Here is a 20752-nt window from a genome sequence, read left to right on the forward strand (position 1 = left end):
GAGATGAAGGGAAAGTCAGCCCAAAGACCGAGTGGGTAGGAGATGGCCAGGGAGATAATCCAAAGCCAGTCTCCTCTTTAGCTCTCTAGGAAGCTCCAACTGGCATTGGTCTGAAAGCTGGAGAGAAAGGCAACGAGGAGAAAGCAGAGCGCCAGAAATATGATGAGTTGAGACAGGGAGAAGGGGAGAAACTGTGCCCAAGGTCCGGCTGGGCAGGTGATGGTCAGGGGATATACCAAGGCCGATCTCCTCAATAGCTGAATAGAGCAGCTCCACGGGCGTCGGACAAAATACTTGGACTCCGCTGTCTGGGTAGAAACCATGTGTACTCCGAGCGAGACAAGTAGGGTGGGAAGGAGGAGAGGGGGAGTGAGAAGGGAGTGGATGAAGGGGCAGATGGAATAAGAGATAAAGGGAAAGTCGACCCAAAGACCAGAAGGGTAGGTGACAGCCAGAGAGGAAATCCAAAGCCAGTCTACCTTATAGCTATCTAGGAAGCTCCAACAGGCATCGGTCAAATAGATGGAAAGAAAGGAGAGAAGGAAAAGGCAGAATAGCAGAAATACACAAAGGGGGGGCAAGACAGGGAGACGGGGGAAACTGTGTCCAGTGTCCTGCTGGGCAGGTGATGGTCAAGGGATGAACCAAGGCTAATCTCCTCAATTAGCTGAACAGAGCAGCTTCACCGGGCGTCTGACAAAATGCTCCAACTCCGCTGTCCGGGTAAGGGTCAGTGTACTCCGGGGAATGTCAGTATAGTGTGGGGTTGGGGGGCAAGCCACGGTCCGAGAGAATTCCAGACGTCCTCGTGAGGTCAGGCACAGTCCTGGCAGGGTTTTGTAAGTAAAAGTAAAAGATCAGCAAGGAGGGGAAAAAAAGTCTCCACTGTTGGCCATGTTGGGTCGGGCTTCCTGGGACCCTTTTCCACACCGTGAGTGTGCCGAAAATGACAGAGGTCAACAGGAAAGGAAGGGCCACACTCGCAATAGTTCTTAGAAAGGACACAAGATCTCACCATTGCCCTCCACAGGGGTGGAAGGGTGTCTGATGAGGTTTCCCCACACCCTTTCGAGTTGTGGCCTGATTTTGAAAACAACAAGCAGTTGTCAGAGATCGGTTTTCAATTGAGCCATGGAGGCCTGCAGTTCAGAGCGTGGAGTTCTACTTTAAAGTCCTTCAAGGAGCTGAGCAGGTCTTCCTTGGTCAGGGCCATGACTGGATCGGGGGTTTCTTTCTCTTGGGCTTACGTCTTCTACGCAGGCGTAAAGTAGCTAGACACCTTAGAGGTCACCTTCTTGGGTGGCATAGATGCCGGCTCTACTAGGAACCGGGGCAGCCTCAGACTCCCAAGCTTCTCCTTAATGCTCCCCTCGTGCCGCTGTAAGCACTCTCTAAAAGGCCTGGGTGACCCCATATACAATGCTGGCTCCCACAGTCCCAAAAGGGGAGAGAATGCTGAGGAGGAAGACAAAACTGCGGTGGCCATCTTAGGGTCAGGCACTCCCTATTTATCGCTCTTGCCCAGTTGGAGGCGAGCTACTCCCTAATCTTCAGTATCTTTATACTTCTGTGCTTGCGCTGTGTCTCCAGCATGCGTAGCTCTTCCACCAGTCTATTTAAGTGTCCCCTGATGTCTCCAGACTGCTCTGCTAACACCACTTTAAACACCTCCCACAAAGTCCCATCATGTCAACGGAGCCCACTTTCTGCTCAAAATAGTCAGTGATATGTGTGCTAAGTGTTTCCCTGAATGCTGTGTCTAAGAGGGAATGGGGGGGAAGCCGCCACATGAACGGTTGTATGTAGGGCTGTGGGACCATGAGCGTCAGTGCAACGGGGGAGTGGTCTGATAGCGTGCAGGCTTGTAGTTGTGCATTTCACACCCATTCGTGCAGATCCATGGACGCCAGCCAGAAATCCAGTGAGACCATGCTTTGTAGTACTGAGTGGCACAAATGCCCTCTCGAGATGTGGGTAAAGCATGCGCCACAAATCTACCAAGTGGTGGTCCTGTAGTATCCACCACAGTACAGCAATTGCTCGTGGGTGATGCGTGTGGGATACTCCCTCTCTATCCACCTTGAGTGTGAGGACAACGTTGAAGCCCCCCCACAGCAGTGCAGCACTACCCAGTGACTGTATCTTGTGCTACATATTTTGTAAAAAGGCAGGATCACCTGTGTTAGGCCCATATGCGTTTGCTATGACCACCGGCTGAGTGTAGAGCAATACCTTAAGTATTAGGTACCGACCTTCTGTGTCACTTACTGTTGTGTGTGTCTGCCAGGGTATACCCTTCCTGATCGGTATAGCCCCCGCGGGAGTAGCTTGAGCAGCTAGAGGTATGCATCCCCCCCCATCTGTTATTAGGCAGTCTCTTCGTAGCATTAGGTGGGTCTTTTGTAGGAGACATTTGTCTGATTTAAGCCTGGAGAGATACGTCTACACTAACCTCATCTTGCGTTGGTCGTTAAGACTGCTAACATTCCAGGTAATGCAGTTTAGTTTGGACAGTTAGTGTCTGCGCGCCTCAGTGCCATGCTTAGCTCAGGACCCCAATTATGGGGTATCCACGCGCTAGATCTCGCTATTTTCCTGGAATGTGATGTTTTCTTGTGAAATGCTTCATTTTTTTTCCCACAGTCGCATCATGCCGCTCACCTCAACTATTTTAAACAATAGCGCACAAAAAGGAGGTAGGTAGTAGTGATCCCTAACAGGGAAATGTCTGCACATTCGTTAACAAATTGTAGTGATAAAACAGTAGAAGGGTGCAATATAAGTACCCTACTCAGAATATTGGGTACGGGTGCTAAGTTAGCCCTAAACACCTACTATCTAACGGTGTTGTCAGCACACCTGGATGTGTATCAATACAAGAGAACATATAAGGCTTTAACAGCACACCAAATATCAGTTACTAGGTCATACACATGTGTGTCACGTCCATAGGTATAAATAATCCCATTAATTCAACTATAGGGACATTTTCAACAATATTATTCCAAAATAGAAAATCCAGGACAGGTAGTTATCCTGCTGTTAGTTAGCCTTTATTCCAAAATCAGTTTCTCCATAAAAAACCTCCCAGCACACGACTTGTCGACGCGTGTTTCGTCTTACAAAAAGACTTTTTCAAGGCAGAAAATATCAAGATATACACAAATAAATAGACTGTACACACATATATACATTTACAGAAGACAACATGAATATTTACATATTTACATTTGTGCAAGTGGCGCTTATCATGCAGGCATGGGCCCCCAATGCTTCATACTGTGACTACTCGGGCCCTCGCAATCCCCTAGTCCGATTAACAGACCTCTTGCTACCGTCTCCCTCACGGATCTGCATGGCAACCAGCTTGCATGTGCGCTGGTCACACACTTTCACCCGCACCACAGTGGGCCTCCGCTTATCTCCTGAGAAATCTCTGGGCTTGTGGGCACTCACAGTGGTAGGCTCTTTGTGATCTGGGCCCTGTCAGTTCGCCACTAACAGGGGCCCGGCTGCACCTCCGCGCTTTCAGCTTTGCACAGCCCAGCTCTCACTGCTATATCTCTTTGGACCCCCGCAGGATCTTGAGGCCTACACGCTGCTGCTTTGGACCTTTCGCTGCTTCAGACGCCCAGGGCAGATGGGCTGTATGCTCACCGCCTGAACCTTCCCAGCAAGAATAGCCACTGGCATGCACCCGCGTGGCAGGCTTTGATGCGGTCTGCTATCCTTTCCGGGTGGTAACCGGTTCTCTTGCCGCCGTCTCCAGACGTCGTCAGCTCACTCGCTGCTCAATGAAACCAGTTGCGGCCGCCAGTGTCCCTCGGTCCAGCACTTGCCATTGCAATCGCCCTTCAGGCAATCGGCACCAGTTTGCCCTTCCACGGCCCGAAGCTCATCCGGCAGCGCAGCTTTGGTTTTCTCCCAAATTACCGGTCCAGCCGGTGGCTCGCCACCACCGGCCCGGCGGTGGTGTTCTGCCGACCATCGCACCCGATTTACCCCAGCCATATTATAATGACGGGGGTAATCGCGGCGGACACAAAGTGCATCTGCCGCTTTTCCGCTGGTCGGCAATTGTTCAGATTTTCGGCTAGCGAACCTGGGCCACAATATGGCGGCGGTGCATAGCCGTATTAGGATGTTTAGCTTTTAAGGCCTTTCCATGGCGGTGATGCTGCCATGGAAAGGCTGCCAGGGATTTACATTGGAGGCCCGTAGCGTGCCCCCAGGAAGGTCGGGGGCTGCACTTGGGGAGCAGTGGCGGTGGCATCATGATTGGGGTGGTGAGACCACCGCATGGCTGGTGGGCGGTCCCGTTACCCTTAGGGTGGCGGGCGGACTTAAGTCCGCCCACCAGCCTAATCACCCCCAAGTGTCTGCCATTAGCTCCTCGTTATCTTTTCCCCCCAATTAATAACGTAATGAGGCTGCCCCGCCTCACAGATCCACCCAGTTCCCTTCCAAAAAGTTGAAAAGCCCGTCCCCGCCATGACCTCTCCTGTTTTAGCTGTGTCTTGCAGACACCCAGGATGTTGTGACCTAGCTGCGGTACAGCATTATTTTTCAAAGTCAGGCTGGCTTTATACTGACCTTTTCTGAATGTGGAAAGCCAGCGGCGTAGCTTTAAAACACTCTTCCTGTCTCTGACAGCACCCGGGTGGTTTCTGGAAATATGCAAACTCTCCTCGGGCTGCGGAGCACCTGATAGGGAGGGGCAGGAGTCTCTCTGTGTGTTCCAGCTTCAGAGGAATGAAGTTAACCAGCAATGCTTGGCCCCGGGAATACTTGATGTGATAGAGGCATGCATCTATGCGCTTCAAGAAGTCAGGCTGGTTCTTCTTCAGAGGCGCAGAGGAGGAGGGAGATTGTTGGAGTTTGGCAGCATTTGGCAGGAGTCCATCAGAGATCAATGGGTGCTCAGTATACTTCCGAGAGAGACTATATGATCGAGTTCATTCTAACACTTCAGTGGAGAAGTGTGGCTCACTGGTTAGAGGATCGATTTACAAAAGGGGGTGGTGATGAACAGAGTGTCTGAATTGAGCAGACCACTCTTACCCAGTCCAAAGATCAGGGCTTGATCCATCACCGTTATTTATCTCACTGCCCCATCCCAGCTCAGAACCTGGCTATATGCAAATCAGTCTGTCCCTGGCCCAGTGCATCATGGGAACAGGGCAGACTAAACTACCAAGCCAATTCTTTACCAGAAAGGAGCCAAGCTACCGGGGACCGGTTTCTGGCATTTCAGCCTCTTCGGCCCGGCTTGCTTGAATCCTGATGGAGCAGTGTGAAAGGGACTCATGTCTGAGTATACCCTGCCACACCTATAGTGGCCAAAATCGATTTACAAAAGGGGGTGGTGATGAACAGAGTGTCTGAATTGAGCAGACCACTCTTACCCAGTCCAAAGATCAGGGCTTGATCCATCACCGTTATTTATCTCACTGCCCCATCCCAGCTCAGAACCTGGCTATATGCAAATCAGTCTGTCCCTGGCCCAGTGCATCATGGGAACAGGGCAGACTAAACTACCAAGCCAATTCTTTACCAGAAAGGAGCCAAGCTACCGGGGACCGGTTTCTGGCATTTCAGCCTCTTCGGCCCGGCTTGCTTGAATCCTGATGGAGCAGTGAGAAAGGGACTCATGTCTGAGTATACCCTGCCACACCTATAGTGGCCAAAATCGATTTACAAAAGGGGGTGGTGATGAACAGAGTGTCTGAATTGAGCAGGCCACTCTTACCCAGTCCAAAGATCAGGGCTTGATCCATCACCGTTATTTATCTCACTGCCCCATCCCAGCTCAGAACCTGGCTATATGCAAATCAGTCTGTCCCTGGCCCAGTGCATCATGGGAACAGGGCAGACTAAACTACCAAGCCAATTCTTTACCAGAAAGGAGCCAAGCTACCGGGGACCGGTTTCTGGCATTTCAGCCTCTTCGGCCCGGCTTGCTTGAATCCTGATGGAGCAGTGAGAAAGGGACTCATGTCTGAGTATACCCTGCCACACCTATAGTGGCCAAAATCGATTTACAAAAGGGGGTGGTGATGAACAGAGTGTCTGAATTGAGCAGACCACTCTTACCCAGTCCAAAGATCAGGGCTTGATCCATCACCGTTATTTATCTCACTGCCCCATCCCAGCTCAGAACCTGGCTATATGCAAATCAGTCTGTCCCTGGCCCAGTGCATCATGGGAACAGGGCAGACTAAACTACCAAGCCAATTCTTTACCAGAAAGGAGCCAACCTACCGGGGACCGATTTCTGGCATTTCAGCCTCTTCGGCCTGGCTTGCTTGAATCCTGATGGAGCAGTGAGAAAGGGACTCATGTCTGAGTATACCCTGCCACACCTATAGTGGCCAAAATCGATTTACAAAAGGGGGTGGTGATGAACAGAGTGTCTGAATTGAGCAGACCACTCTTACCCAGTCCAAAGATCAGGGCTTGATCCATCACCGTTATTTATCTCACTGCCCCATCCCAGCTCAGAACCTGGCTATATGCAAATCAGTCTGTCCCTGGCCCAGTGCATCATGGGAACAGGGCAGACTAAACTACCAAGCCAATTCTTTACCAGAAAAGAGCCAAGCTACCGGGGACCGGTTTCTGGCATTTCAGCCTCTTCGGCCCGGCTTGCTTGAATCCTGATGGAGCAGTGAGAAAGGGACTCATGTCTGAGTATACCCTGCCACACCTATAGTGGCCAAAATCGATTTACAAAAGGGGGTGGTGATGAACAGAGTGTCTGAATTGAGCAGACCACTCTTACCCAGTCCAAAGATCAGGGCTTGATCCATCACCGTTATTTATCTCACTGCCCCATCCCAGCTCAGAACCTGGCTATATGCAAATCAGTCTGTCCCTGGCCCAGTGCATCATGGGACAGGGCAGACTAAACTACCAAGCCACTTCTTTACCAGAAAGGAGCCAAGCTACCGGGGACCGGTTTCTGGCATTTCAGCCTCTTCGGCCCGGCTTGCTTGAATCCTGATGGAGCAGTGAGAAAGGGACTCATGTCTGAGTATACCCTGCCACACCTATAGTGGCCAAAATCGATTTACAAAAGGGAGTGGTGATGAACAGAGTGTCTGAATTGAGCAGACCACTCTTACCCAGTCCAAAGATCAGGGCTTGATCCATCACCGTTATTTATCTCACTGCCCCATCCCAGCTCAGAACCTGGCTATATGCAAATCAGTCTGTCCCTGGCCCAGTGCATCATGGGAACAGGGCAGACTAAACTACCAAGCCAATTCTTAACCAGAAAGGAGCCAAGCTACCGGGGACCGGTTTCTGGCATTTCAGCCTCTTCGGCCCGGCTTGCTTGAATCCTGATGGAGCAGTGAGAAAGGGACTCATGTCTGAGTATACCCTGCCACACCTATAGTGGCCAAAATCGATTTACAAAAGGGGGTGGTGATGAACAGAGTGTCTGAATTGAGCAGACTACTCTTACCCAGTCCAAAGATCAGGGCTTGATCCATCACCGTTATTTATCTCACTGCCCCATCCCAGCTCAGAACCTGGCTATATGCAAATCAGTCTGTCCCTGGCCCAGTGCATCATGGGAACAGGGCAGACTAAACTACCAAGCCAATTCTTTACCAGAAAGGAGCCAAGCTACCGGGGACCGGTTTCTGGCATTTCAGCCTCTTCGGCCCGGCTTGCTTGAATCCTGATGGAGCAGTGAGAAAGGGACTCATGTCTGAGTATACCCTGCCACACCTATAGTGGCCAAAATCGATTTACAAAGTCCCCGGTAGCTTGTTTCCTTCCCAGTGTAAGAATTGGCTTTTGTAGTTTGGTTTGCCCTGTTCCCATCATGCACTGGGACAGGAACAGGCTACTTTGCATACAGCCAGGTTCTGAAACTGGGATGGTGCAGTGAGCTAAAAAACGGTGTTGGATCTAGCCCTGACCTCTTGACTGGGTGAGAGTATTCTGTTTAATTCAGAGACTCTGTCCCTCACCACCCCTTGTTGTAAATATTTTTGTCCACCCTAAGCGTGGAAGGGTATACTCAGATGTGAGTCCCTTGCTCATTGCACCATCAGGATTCAAGCAAGCCGGGCCGAAGAGGCTGAAATGCCAGAAACCGGTCCCCGGTAGCTTGTTTCCTTCCCAGTGTAAGAATTGGCTTTTGTAGTTTGGTTTGCCCTGTTCCCATCATGCACTGGGACAGGAACAGGCTAATTTGCATACAGCCAGGTTCTGAAACTGGGATGGTGCAGTGAGCTAAAAAACGGTGTTGGATCTAGCCCTGATCTCTTGACTGGGTGAGAGTATTCTGTTTAATTCAGAGACTCTGTCCCTCACCACCCCTTGTTGTAAATATTTTTGTCCACCCTAAGCGTGGAAGGGTATACTCAGATGTGAGTCCCTTGCTCATTGCACCATCAGGATTCAAGCAAGCCGGGCCGAAGAGGCTGAAATGCCAGAAACCGGTCCCCGGTAGCTTGTTTCCTTCCCAGTGTAAGAATTGGCTTTTGTAGTTTGGTTTGCCCTGTTCCCATCATGCACTGGGACAGGAACAGGCTAATTTGCATACAGCCAGGTTCTGAAACTGGGATGGTGCAGTGAGCTAAAAAACGGTGTTGGATCTAGCCCTGATCTCTTGACTGGGTGAGAGTATTCTGTTTAATTTCAGAGACTCTGTCCCTCACCACCCCTTGTTGTAAATATTTTTGTCCACCCTAAGCGTGGAAGGGTATACTCAGATGTGAGTCCCTTGCTCATTGCACCATCAGGATTCAAGCAAGCTGGGCCGAAGAGGCTGAAATGCCAGAAACCGGTCCCCGGTAGCTTGTTTCCTTCCCAGTGTAAGAATTGGCTTTTGTAGTTTGGTTTGCCCTGTTCCCATCATGCACTGGGACATGAACAGGCTAATTTGCATACAGCCAGGTTCTGAAACTGGGATGGTGCAGTGAGCTAAAAAACGGTGTTGGATCTAGCCCTGATCTCTTGACTGGGTGAGAGTATTCTGTTTAATTCAGAGACTCTGTCCCTCACCACCCCTTGTTGTAAATATTTTTGTCCACCCTAAGCGTGGAAGGGTATAATCAGATGTGAGTTCCTTGCTCATTGCACCATCAGGATTCAAGCAAGCCGGGCCGAAGAGGCTGAAATGCCAGAAACCGGTCCCCGGTAGCTTGTTTCCTTCCCAGTGTAAGAATTGGCTTTTGTAGTTTGGTTTGCCCTGTTCCCATCATGCACTGGGACAGGAACAGGCTAATTTGCATACAGCCAGGTTCTGAAACTGGGATGGTGCAGTGAGCTAAAAAACGGTGTTGGATCTAGCCCTGATCTCTTGACTGGATGAGAGTATTCTGTTTACTTCAGAGACTCTGTCCCTCACTACCCCTTGTTGTAAATATTTTTGTCCACCCTAAGCGTGGAAGGGTATACTCAGATGTGAGTCCCTTGCTCATTGCACCATCAGGATTCAAGCAAGCCGGGCCGAAGAGGCTGAAATGCCAGAAACCGGTCCCCGGTAGCTTGTTTCCTTCCCAGTGTAAGAATTGGCTTTTGTAGTTTGGTTTGCCCTGTTCCCATCATGCACTGGGACAGGAACAGGCTAATTTGCATACAGCCAGGTTCTGAAACTGGGATGGTGCAGTGAGCTAAAAAACGGTGTTGGATCTAGCCCTGATCTCTTGACTGGGTGAGAGTATTCTGTTTAATTCAGAGACTCTGTCCCTCACCACCCCTTGTTGTAAATATTTTTGTCCACCCTAAGCGTGGAAGGGTATACTCAGATGTGAGTCCCTTGCTCATTGCACCATCAGGATTCAAGCAAGCCGGGCCGAAGAGGCTGAAATGCCAGAAACCGGTCCCCGGTAGCTTGTTTCCTTCCCAGTGTAAGAATTAGCTTTTGTAGTTTGGTTTGCCCTGTTCCCATCATGCACTGGGACAGGAACAGGCTAATTTGCATACAGCCAGGTTCTGAAACTGGGATGGTGCAGTGAGCTAAAAAACGGTGTTGGATCTAGCCCTGATCTCTTGACTGGGTGAGAGTATTCTGTTTAATTCAGAGACTCTGTCCCTCACCACCCCTTGTTGTAAATATTTTTGTCCACCCTAAGCGTGGAAGGGTATACTCAGATGTGAGTCCCTTGCTCATTGCACCATCAGGATTCAAGCAAGCCGGGCCGAAGAGGCTGAAATGCCAGAAACCGGTCCCCGGTAGCTTGTTTCCTTCCCAGTGTAAGAATTGGCTTTTGTAGTTTGGTTTGCCCTGTTCCCATCATGCACTGGGACAGGAACAGGCTAATTTGCATACAGCCAGGTTCTGAAACTGGGATGGTGCAGTGAGCTAAAAAACGGTGTTGGATCTAGCCCTGATCTCTTGACTGGGTGAGAGTATTCTGTTTAATTCAGAGACTCTGTCCCTCACCACCCCTTGTTGTAAATATTTTTGTCCACCCTAAGCGTGGAAGGGTATACTCAGATGTGAGTCCCTTGCTCATTGCACCATCAGGATTCAAGCAAGCCGGGCCGAAGAGGCTGAAATGCCAGAAACCGGTCCCCGGTAGCTTGTTTCCTTCCCAGTGTAAGAATTGGCTTTTGTAGTTTGGTTTGCCCTGTTCCCATCATGCACTGGGACAGGAACAGGCTAATTTGCATACAGCCAGGTTCTGAAACTGGGATGGTGCAGTGAGCTAAAAAACGGTGTTGGATCTAGCCCTGATCTCTTGACTGGGTGAGAGTATTCTGTTTAATTCAGAGACTCTGTCCCTCACCACCCCTTGTTGTAAATATTTTTGTCCACCCTAAGCGTGGAAGGGTATACTCAGATGTGAGTCCCTTGCTCATTGCACCATCAGGATTCAAGCAAGCCGGGCCGAAGAGGCTGAAATGCCAGAAACCGGTCCCCGGTAGCTTGTTTCCTTCCCAGTGTAAGAATTGGCTTTTGTAGTTTGGTTTGCCCTGTTCCCATCATGCACTGGGACAGGAACAGGCTAATTTGCATACAGCCAGGTTCTGAAACTGGGATGGTGCAGTGAGCTAAAAAACGGTGTTGGATCTAGCCCTGATCTCTTGACTGGGTGAGAGTATTCTGTTTAATTCAGAGACTCTGTCCCTCACCACCCCTTGTTGTAAATATTTTTGTCCACCCTAAGCGTGGAAGGGTATACTCAGATGTGAGTCCCTTGCTCATTGCACCATCAGGATTCAAGCAAGCCGGGCCGAAGAGGCTGAAATGCCAGAAACCGGTCCCCGGTAGCTTGTTTCCTTCCCAGTGTAAGAATTGGCTTTTGTAGTTTGGTTTGCCCTGTTCCCATCATGCACTGGGACAGGAACAGGCTAATTTGCATACAGCCAGGTTCTGAAACTGGGATGGTGCAGTGAGCTAAAAAACGGTGTTGGATCTAGCCCTGATCTCTTGACTGGGTGAGAGTATTCTGTTTAATTCAGAGACTCTGTCCCTCACCACCCCTTGTTGTAAATATTTTTGTCCACCCTAAGCATGGAAGGGTATACTCAGATGTGAGTCCCTTGCTCATTGCACCATCAGGATTCAAGCAAGCCGGGCCGAAGAGGCTGAAATGCCAGAAACCGGTCCACGGTAGCTTGTTTCCTTCCCAGTGTAAGAATTGGCTTTTGTAGTTTGGTTTGCCCTGTTCCCATCATGCACTGGGACAGGAACAGGCTAATTTGCATACAGCCAGGTTCTGAAACTGGGATGGTGCAGTGAGCTAAAAAACGGTGTTGGATCTAGCCCTGATCTCTTGACTGGGTGAGAGTATTCTGTTTAATTCAGAGACTCTGTCCCTCACCACCCCTTGTTGTAAATATCACTGGTTAGAGGAGGCATACCCTGAAGCAGACGTCAGACCCGGGACTAGGGTTCAATTCCCAACGCGGCAGGGTCTGAGCCCAAGTGTCAACGGACTCGATAATTCTCACTTTGGTGCCTACTCGAATCACAGGTTCACACTCTGCAACTCTGGGCAATAGCTTGCTTAATCTCCACTACGGCCCCCCGCGGCGGGATGCCTGGCTTTCACCCTGGGGATGCCCAGTGCGGGTTTTCTCACAGGGAAAAGCCAGGACGGGTTTCCAATGCAGTTCAAGGCAGGGGAAACCCAATAAACCCTTGTAGGCTTGGGCACTGTATAGTTAAGGTCAGAATGTGCTACAAGGGACTTTTTTGAGGAAGGTTAAATTTAAACAGTGAGTTGTACATATGTAACACACTCAGGAGTATCCACAGGATGACCGTCTTATATCAGCATGGTAAATGTATTACTGGAAGGAAAGGAACACATAGAGCAAAAAATTGTATTTGAAAAAATATTTTTACTGCAACAAAAGTGGGGAGATAAATACACACAAATTAATTAGAGGAAAAGGTCATGAACAGAGATGGGCGATATTTTCTCTACAGTTCACAACTGAAATCATCAACTCCAAATGATAAATAACACAACCTAAATTAATTAATAAAAAATGGTTGTGAATTGGTGACAAAGCAACTGTGAAGGAGATGATGGAATGTCGACGTTTCGGTCTAAAGGGCAGTCGTCTAATAGACCATCATCAGGACGATGTTTTTCTATGCAGAAGAAAACTCCCTTGAATTTCCATATGAATGCCAAACGAACACGGGAACAGCAATAACATGGAGCAAGTAGTCAACCCCGGGGCACAGACAGGGATTTGTGGAGATTAAACCACAAAAGTAAGCTGGGTTCAAATTTATTGAGTAGTCAGGTGGATAGCATTCCGATATTTTCAAACGAGTGTTCGAGCGGCAAACAAAGTATCCTCGTCAGTGCGTCAGAAACAATGCAAGCGCCGAGATCTTTCCCCAAGGTGAAAGCCAGGCATCCCGCAGCGGGTGGGCCGCGGTAGTGGAGATTAAGCAAGCTATTGCTCAGAGTTGCAGCGTGGGACCCCATGATTAGAATAGGCACCGAGGCAAGAATTGTCAAGTCTGTGGACATTTTTGGGCTCAGGACCCTGCCGCGTCAGGAATTGAACCCTGGTCCCGGGCCAGACCTCTGCATCAGGGTCTGCCGCTCTAAACAGTGAGCCACACTCCTCCACTGGTTAAAAACAATCCATTTCAAAATGCTATCCTTGCAGCAAGTTATTCCTTTGGTATTAAAATGTGGCTTTCGTGCCACCATCAATCTTCAAATACCTACCTTCTCGTCCCTATTTACAGACGTCAACAGAGATTTCTGAGGTTCGCCGTGGGTGCTGCCATTCGGTCTGAAATCAGTGCCAAGGGTCTTCACCAAAGTCCTAGCTCCTCTGGTGGGAGTTCTGCGTCAGAAGGGGATCGCACTCCTGACATATCTTGACGACTGCCGGTATTCTCATCCCCCCTGGAAACCTCTGTGCCATATGTCACAAGAACTCTTTCCGTTCTGGAACTTCATGGGTTTCTGGTGAATCAGAAGAAGTCCCATCTGAAGCCTGTTCAGGACTAAACTTTCATTGGCGCAAGGTTTCTAACCTGCACAGGAGTGGTTTCGCTGACAGAAGAGAATCAACAAGATTCAGTATCATTTATCAGAATTGTTGGGGCAGGCCAATCTCACTGCAGCAGACTGGATGCAGGTGCAGGGAGACCTTGCAGTGACCATTTTTCTGGTGCTTTGAGCCAAGTTCCATCTAAACAAGGTGAAGCGACACTTTTTGGATCATTTGTCGCCGGTATCTCAGGATTTGTCTGTGAGGATTCAGATGACAACGATGATGGGATAGGAGCTTTCTTGGTGGATGGAGTCCACACACATTAGGAATGGTTTCAGAGTAATACCCCAGTCACCGATCATCTTCACAACCAATGCCAGCTCGGGGGTGGAGGGGCTTGGCTTGGTGCGCGGCAGGTGCAAGGTCTTTGGTCGAGGGTGCAGTACTTGAGGTCATCCAACTGGAGGGAGCTGGAGGTGATTCATCTGGCTCTGATGGCATTTGCCCCACTGTTGAAGGGCAAAGGTGTCCTGGTTCAGACAGACAACAACACAGCCAAGTCCTATCCCAACAAACAGGGGGGCACAGGATCTCCTGCATTGTCGAGGATGTCCCATTAGATCTATCTTTTGGCACTGTACAACGTACTGGAGCTGAGAGCGATTTACTTTCAGGAAATACTGAATGTTAGAGCGGACAAATTGAGCAGGGAACTTCCTTCCTCTCAGGACTATTGTCTGACAAAGCAGGCCTTTCAAAGGATTTGTCAGGAGTGGGGGGCCCCAGTATCAAATTTGTTTGCATTAGCTCAGAATACCTTTCTTCCCCTGTTCTGTTCAAAAGTGTGGGAGGAGGGGGCTTGGGCAGTGGATGCCCTGTCTTGTCTTTGGCCAAAGGGGATCCTTTATGCTTTTTTGCCTTTTTCTCTTCTTCTGCGGTACCTAATCAGGTTGAAGTGAGAGGATCCATTTGTGATACTGGTAGCTCCAGCATGGCCCGTTCTGCTTGGTACCATCTGATAATGTCAATGGGGTTCAGCGAGGGGTTTCTTCTTCCAGTAGTTCCATCCCCACTAGCATTTCCCTGCCTTCCGGTCAAACCATTGAGAACCCTCCGGCTGACGGCTTGGATGTTGAAAAGGTTGGATTACAGGTAAAGGGGGTCTCTGAGTAGGTGGATTCCTCCATTCAGGCTTCTAGGAGAGTCTCCACTCTTTCTTTTTATTCTCAACACTGGATCACTTTCCAGAAATGGGGTACGACTAACCATTTAGTCCCATAGTCAGTTGAACTGGTGAAGGTGTTAGATTTTCTGCAGGATGGTTTTGCTCTTGGGTTAAAGGTTTCCACTCTTAAGATTCAATGGGCAGCCATTAAGGCTCTCAGGACATCTTGGGGTAATTTACAAGATGCAGATGGATTTGTCCAAAGGCGTTTTAAGGGGTTTCCTAATCTCAAGCCTCCGGCTAGACTGGTATGCCCATCGTGGGATCTGTCTTTAGTACTGGAGGTGTTGCAGAAGTCTCCTTTTGAACCTCCTGAGAAGGTGGATTTAAGATTGCTTACCTTGAAAACTTTCTTCCTGGTTGCCATTACTTCAGGGAGGAGGTTGCCGGAATTGGGTTTCTTATCAGTGACAAATCCTTTCTTTAGGGTATTCGAGTACAGGGTGATTTTACGTACTGGTTCTTCTTTCATTCCCAAGGTAAATTCAGTATTTCACAGGGAGCAGGAGGTTATTATAACAGTGTTTCATCCTAATCTTTCTTCCCCGGAGGAGGCAAAACTGTATTCCTTGGATGTCAAGTGAGCTATTCTGCTTTATTTGGACAGAGTATCTGATTCCAGGATGTCTTCTTCTTTGTTTGTGAATTTTGGACCACTAAGAAGGGTTGTAAACCTACCTCCCAGACTCTGAGTAGGTGGATCTGGTCTCTGATTGCATTGGCATATACAGAGGTTTGTATTTCATGTCCAGTTGGGGTGGAAGGTCGATCCACCAGAGCCCAGTCTACTTCCTGGGCAGAGGCTTAGGGAGCATCTTTGGTTGAGTTTTGTAGGGCTGCTACTTGGGCTACGCCTTCTAAATTTGTACGGCATTACAGAATTATGCCGGAAACTAGCCTGGAAGAGATTTTGGGTTCAAAAGTGCTGTCTTCTCTGAAGTAATAGGAGGTGTAATTCCAGGATTAAATAAACTGAGTGGTGCATAAATAATCAGTTATTCTGGTCAATATTATTGCTTGCTATGTCTCATTACGTAATTAGGGTCAAAAACGTAACGAGGAGATACTGCTTCAATTACTTGCCGGTAATTGCATTACTCTAAGTACCTTTTCACCCTAACCCCTCCCTCCCGGCCTGTTGAGACCAGGCCAACTGTACTAAATTGGGGCTTGTGTCAACTAAAACAGGAGGTCGTGGGCGGGGGAGGGGGTTTTCAACTTTTTGGAAGGGAACTGTGTGTGTCTGTGAGGTGCTGTGGCCTCATTACCTAATTAATTAGGGTGAAAACTTACTCGGAGTAATGCAATTACCGGCAAGTAATTGCAGCAATAGTGTGCAGATGCAAAGTGAGGCACAAAGGCTGGGTAAGATCCAGAGGGAACACCAGCACATATCGGTGTGTGCAGGAAACTGTGCATAGAACATGCTGCAAAGATGCACTCGACAAAGCCCTGGATGGGTCACTTCCTCTATGTTATGCACAATACACCGCACATGAATACTACTGGGTGTACTGGAACACTGCTATGATGCATTGTTTAATTTGTGCTGGTAGTCCTCAGATGATTGGACACCACCAGCCACTAGGTAATTACAAAGTGTGCTCGTCCCCAAAAAAAAATGCCATTTATTATCCCAAAGACAACCATGGGCACAAATTAACCCCTTTCTAGAATCCAATTTCCCACTCAACTAGCAATATGTGGAAAACATACGAAGCGTCAATAAAACATACATTCATATACAATAAAAATTATACCAACCATTTAATTAGAGAAGCCATCACATGTAAAAGGAGTCTGACAGTGCTGCCCATCAGTTAGGTTCCGGTTTGTGTATAGTCTGTTCTTGAGGTGTTCCCACACAATTGTGTAGACCAGTGTTTCCCAAACTGTGGTCGCGGACCCCTAGGGGTCCCTGACACATTCCCAGGGGGTCCGCAGGCAGCGGTTTTAAAAGCACTGCAAAGTATCTTGTTTAATTAGCAGTTTTCAAAGAACAATAAAAGTGTTGAGATAATGCCAGTGATTAATGTCCCTGCTGTAGAGAGATGAAAGTGTTGTCTGGTGACAGCTTTGACTGTCCAATGTAGCACAGAGGGTTAATATGCTTACTGCAAGGAAGTGTGCAATGCATTTTAAGAAACAGTATTTTATGTGCATAGGTCAGTGGGTTACTGCTTTTGCCACAGGGATTCTTTTGTTACTCTGAAGTTCATAAGTGACAGTTGTAATCTAGCAAATAGACCTATAAACGGACATCAAAGAGCTGATTGCAAACTGTAAGGTACAAGTTAGTAACTTATGTTTTTTCCCAGTCTTTCATTATCCTGATGCTGCTAAAAAGGTTTATGTGGGTGGAACTACATTTTTATTGTTAAAGTCAATGCTAACCACTGTGTTATTTTCTGAATCCTGGGTTTATGCTTCTCCAGAACAAGCACTCTTTAAAAATGCCTACCAGTATGAATGACATGTGAATTCTACACCTTGTAGTCCCCTTTGCCTTACGTAACATTTTCTATACACTGATTTACATGTATGTAAGTAAGTAAAGTTTTATTGCGCAATTAATTAAAATCGTTGCAATGTACATACACTGGGATGAACGTTACATATTAAAGTAAGAGGATAGACAAAGCAGTTAAAACAGAAATGTTGTAAATTAAAAAAGGAAACAGAGAACGTGCGATAATGACACCAGAAAAGGAGCTTATGCTTGGTCAAAAAGCAAGTTAGAGGAATTAATTTCTAAAATAAACTTAACAAAACGAGCCGCCAACTGCGGAGAGTCTCCTCTCATGCAGACGTCTAGTGCTTCCTGGCAGGTCCTGATGTTGAGAAGAAGCCAAAGGGGACGCAACCAGAAGTTTCTTTGGGCTCGAAGTTTTTGGCAAATGCACAATATATGGATGAGGTTTTCCTCTTCCTGCTTGCAGAAGCGGCATTCAGATGAAGCTCCTTTCCTGTACCCCTGGCCAAACTTGTACGCCATCAGCGGGATTAAGCCAAAACGAAATCGCATCAATTGGAGTTTTATATGTACTTTCGTAGAAGCTGCCAGATACGATGGGAGGGTTTTCGAGGTGTATAGTTTAGAAACCCAAGAGCCATGAAAGAGCTGGGCGACGCGTTGCTCGTCGAGGTCGCTTGAGAGACTTTTTGCCTGTTTGGTTAGAAGTTTTGTTTTCGCTGCAATGGGCAACGGAGATGACCATATGTCCTTTGCTTTAAGGGATTCTAGACATGATGTCAAATATTTATTCCACGATGTTTTGTGGTTGCTGAAAACTAACCATAGGCAACTCTTTAGAGAGTGTGGGCTAGCGTGCTTTAATTTTAAGCAATAGTTAATGTAGCGTGCACTCATTATCCACCTCTGGGAGAATAATGAAAATTCTTTCCGGATTTGGGCGTGGGCAGTAGAATTTGGCAGCCGAAAAACCCTACGGTAGCAAGAAGATTGTGCTCTGTCCAACCAATTGTTCATTTTGTCCTTGAATATTATTGCACCGAACGAGATAGTGGGGAGTAATTTTGCGGTAATCAGTTTTATTAACGGTACTAGATTTTGGGAGTGCAGAGCACTTTTTGTTCTGATAAAGGCCCATTCCAGACTACGGGCAACGGCCTGCATTTCGGTAGTATGCACTGTGGGTCTCCCTTTGTGGTCGATCCACACCCCCAGATACTTATAGGTATTGACAGTTTCCAGACTTTTCCCTTCAATGAACCACGTAGACTTTTTGGGTTTTACAGGTGATATAATCATTGCTTTGGTTTTTGTCACGTTTATCTCTAACATGTTCATATTGCAGTACTGAGCGAGGGAGTCGAACAGTCTCTGGAGACCAACCTGAGTTTGATCTAGCAGGATGGTATCATCTGCATACTGGAGAGTTTGGATCTTTCTTGACTCTATTCGTGGAGGGAAAGTACGGGTGCATGACAACCATTCAGGGAGGTCCGCGAGGTACAGGTTGAAAAGCATTGGTGCAAGAATACACCCTTGCTTTAAGCCTCTGGTGGTATATATTTTATTGGAGGTCGACCAACTCGATGTGACTCGCACTTTGACCCAGGTGTCAGTGTGTAAAGCGATTAATGCTTTCAGTAGCGACTGTGGGATGCCCCATCTTGCTAGTTTTGCCCATAGGTTTGGCCGACTAACGCTGTCAAAGGCTTTTCGAAAATCAATAAACCCAAGGTGTAAGGTTTTTCCTTTTGCGGCTAAGGTGGATTCCATCAGATGAGCAAGACATATCAGGTTGTCTTCAATGTGGCAGCCTCTTTGGAAACCAGTTTGAGTGGATGGAACTAAATTGTTAGTTTCCACCCACGTAGTGAGTGCAGATAAGAGAATGCTGGCATATGCCTTCCCGTCCACGTCTAGAAGAGCTATCATCCGATAGTTATCAGGGTTAGAGCGCGGTCCTTTCTTATGGAAGGGGACAAGAAGCGATCCTTGCCAAGACGCCGGGATGGAGCCACCCAGTATACCAGCCTCGAAAAGGATTTACATGTATGATTCCCTGTCTCTATTTGTGTGTGATGTAAAGTGCTCTGACATCCTACAATGGTATGAGAGATGCTATCAGAAATGAAATACACATGACAGAGCGGGGCTTTGGAGAGATGAGAAGCACTGTTGGATGGTCATAGTGGGAGAATCATTGAAGAACCCCCAGAAAGATTGTCGTATTCTGGTGCATAGTCAGGTCTTCATTTACTATTATTGGAAAGCTACTACAATTCAATATATAATGATATGTGTTGTAGACTGCACTATTGTTCCCAAAATTGCTTGGGGGGAGAGCCACCAAAAGTCCCATTAACTTTTTTGTTTTCTTGCAAATTCTTTCAATATTAAATACAACAGAAGTGGCAAAGAGAGTCGTTAGCCTCCTTGGCTTAACAACACACTCCGCCACTTCAGAAACACAGGGCTGTACCATAATTACAGGAATATGTTGCAGCCCTGCGTTTCCCTTGCGCTGGCCCTACACTTAACAGGGGAAGCTTGTTTATGTACAGGAAGGTCCCCCTTCCTGCACATAAACAATCTTGAAGTGTCATTTTGTCACTTCTATGTGTAATGCTTAATGCAGCACACATGAAAGTTATAAAATGGCATTTTCTTTTTAAAGATTGTTGAGGTGCAGGAAGGGTCACCTTCCTGAAGATAAACAATCCAAGGCGTTTTGCAAAAACGAGTAGAAATTAAGCATTTCTCCTTGTTTCCCCAAGTTAGGACCCGGTTGTCCCTGGTCTCAATTTTGGCGCTGCCTCCCATTTACGCTGCCCTTGTAAATAGAGGGCAACGTCAAAATCAATGGGTGTTGCAGGGGAAACGCCCACTGCAACACCCACTTCCCACCCCTGTAACGCTAAGCATTGGGTGAACGGGGGTCTTATATACAAGGCAGCATTAAGCCACGTTAAGTGGCTTAACGCTGCCTTGTAAATAAGGCGAAGCCACTATCGCCACGGGAAGGCCGCAAAAAGTGATTTTCCATGGTGATAGGGGCCTGTAAATATTTCCCTAAAATCATTAGTAATTCGAGTATTTGTTTTATGTGCACACGTGTGTTCATTTTTTTGAATTACTATTTTAATGTTTGAAATTTAAATCTACAAATTGTTTGGGGGTCCCCGGCTACCAGGGGTGACTCAATGGGGGTCCTCAGGAGTCAAAAGTTTGGGAACCACTGGTGTAGACGATTGATATAATTACAGTGTATAATATCTCGAACAGGGAAAATATACAATGAATGTTTCCAATTAAGTTATAACCTGTTCGACCGAATAGTTGTTCTGTCTAATGATATATAAATAGTTCTGTTCAGCTCATATGTAGGTGTTTCTATGTCATCATAGGAGCTGGACGAGTTAAAAGCTTACGTTGTGGCCCCTGGGGGGTGTTTTTAGTAGGCGTTGACGATGTCATAATTATCATCTAGAGTTGTCTTCATAATTTCATATTTGAGGATGTTTCACACTAAAGCACTGAACACGAGTGTACAATGACAACAGCCAAATATACATCATCGAAATGGTTGATACACAACTAAAATTACAAGATAGAAAATT

The sequence above is a fragment of the Lissotriton vulgaris genome, chromosome 2_1 (assembly GCF_964263255.1).
Source record: "Lissotriton vulgaris chromosome 2_1, aLisVul1.2, whole genome shotgun sequence".
In the NCBI taxonomy this organism is placed as follows: Eukaryota; Metazoa; Chordata; class Amphibia; order Caudata; family Salamandridae; genus Lissotriton; species Lissotriton vulgaris.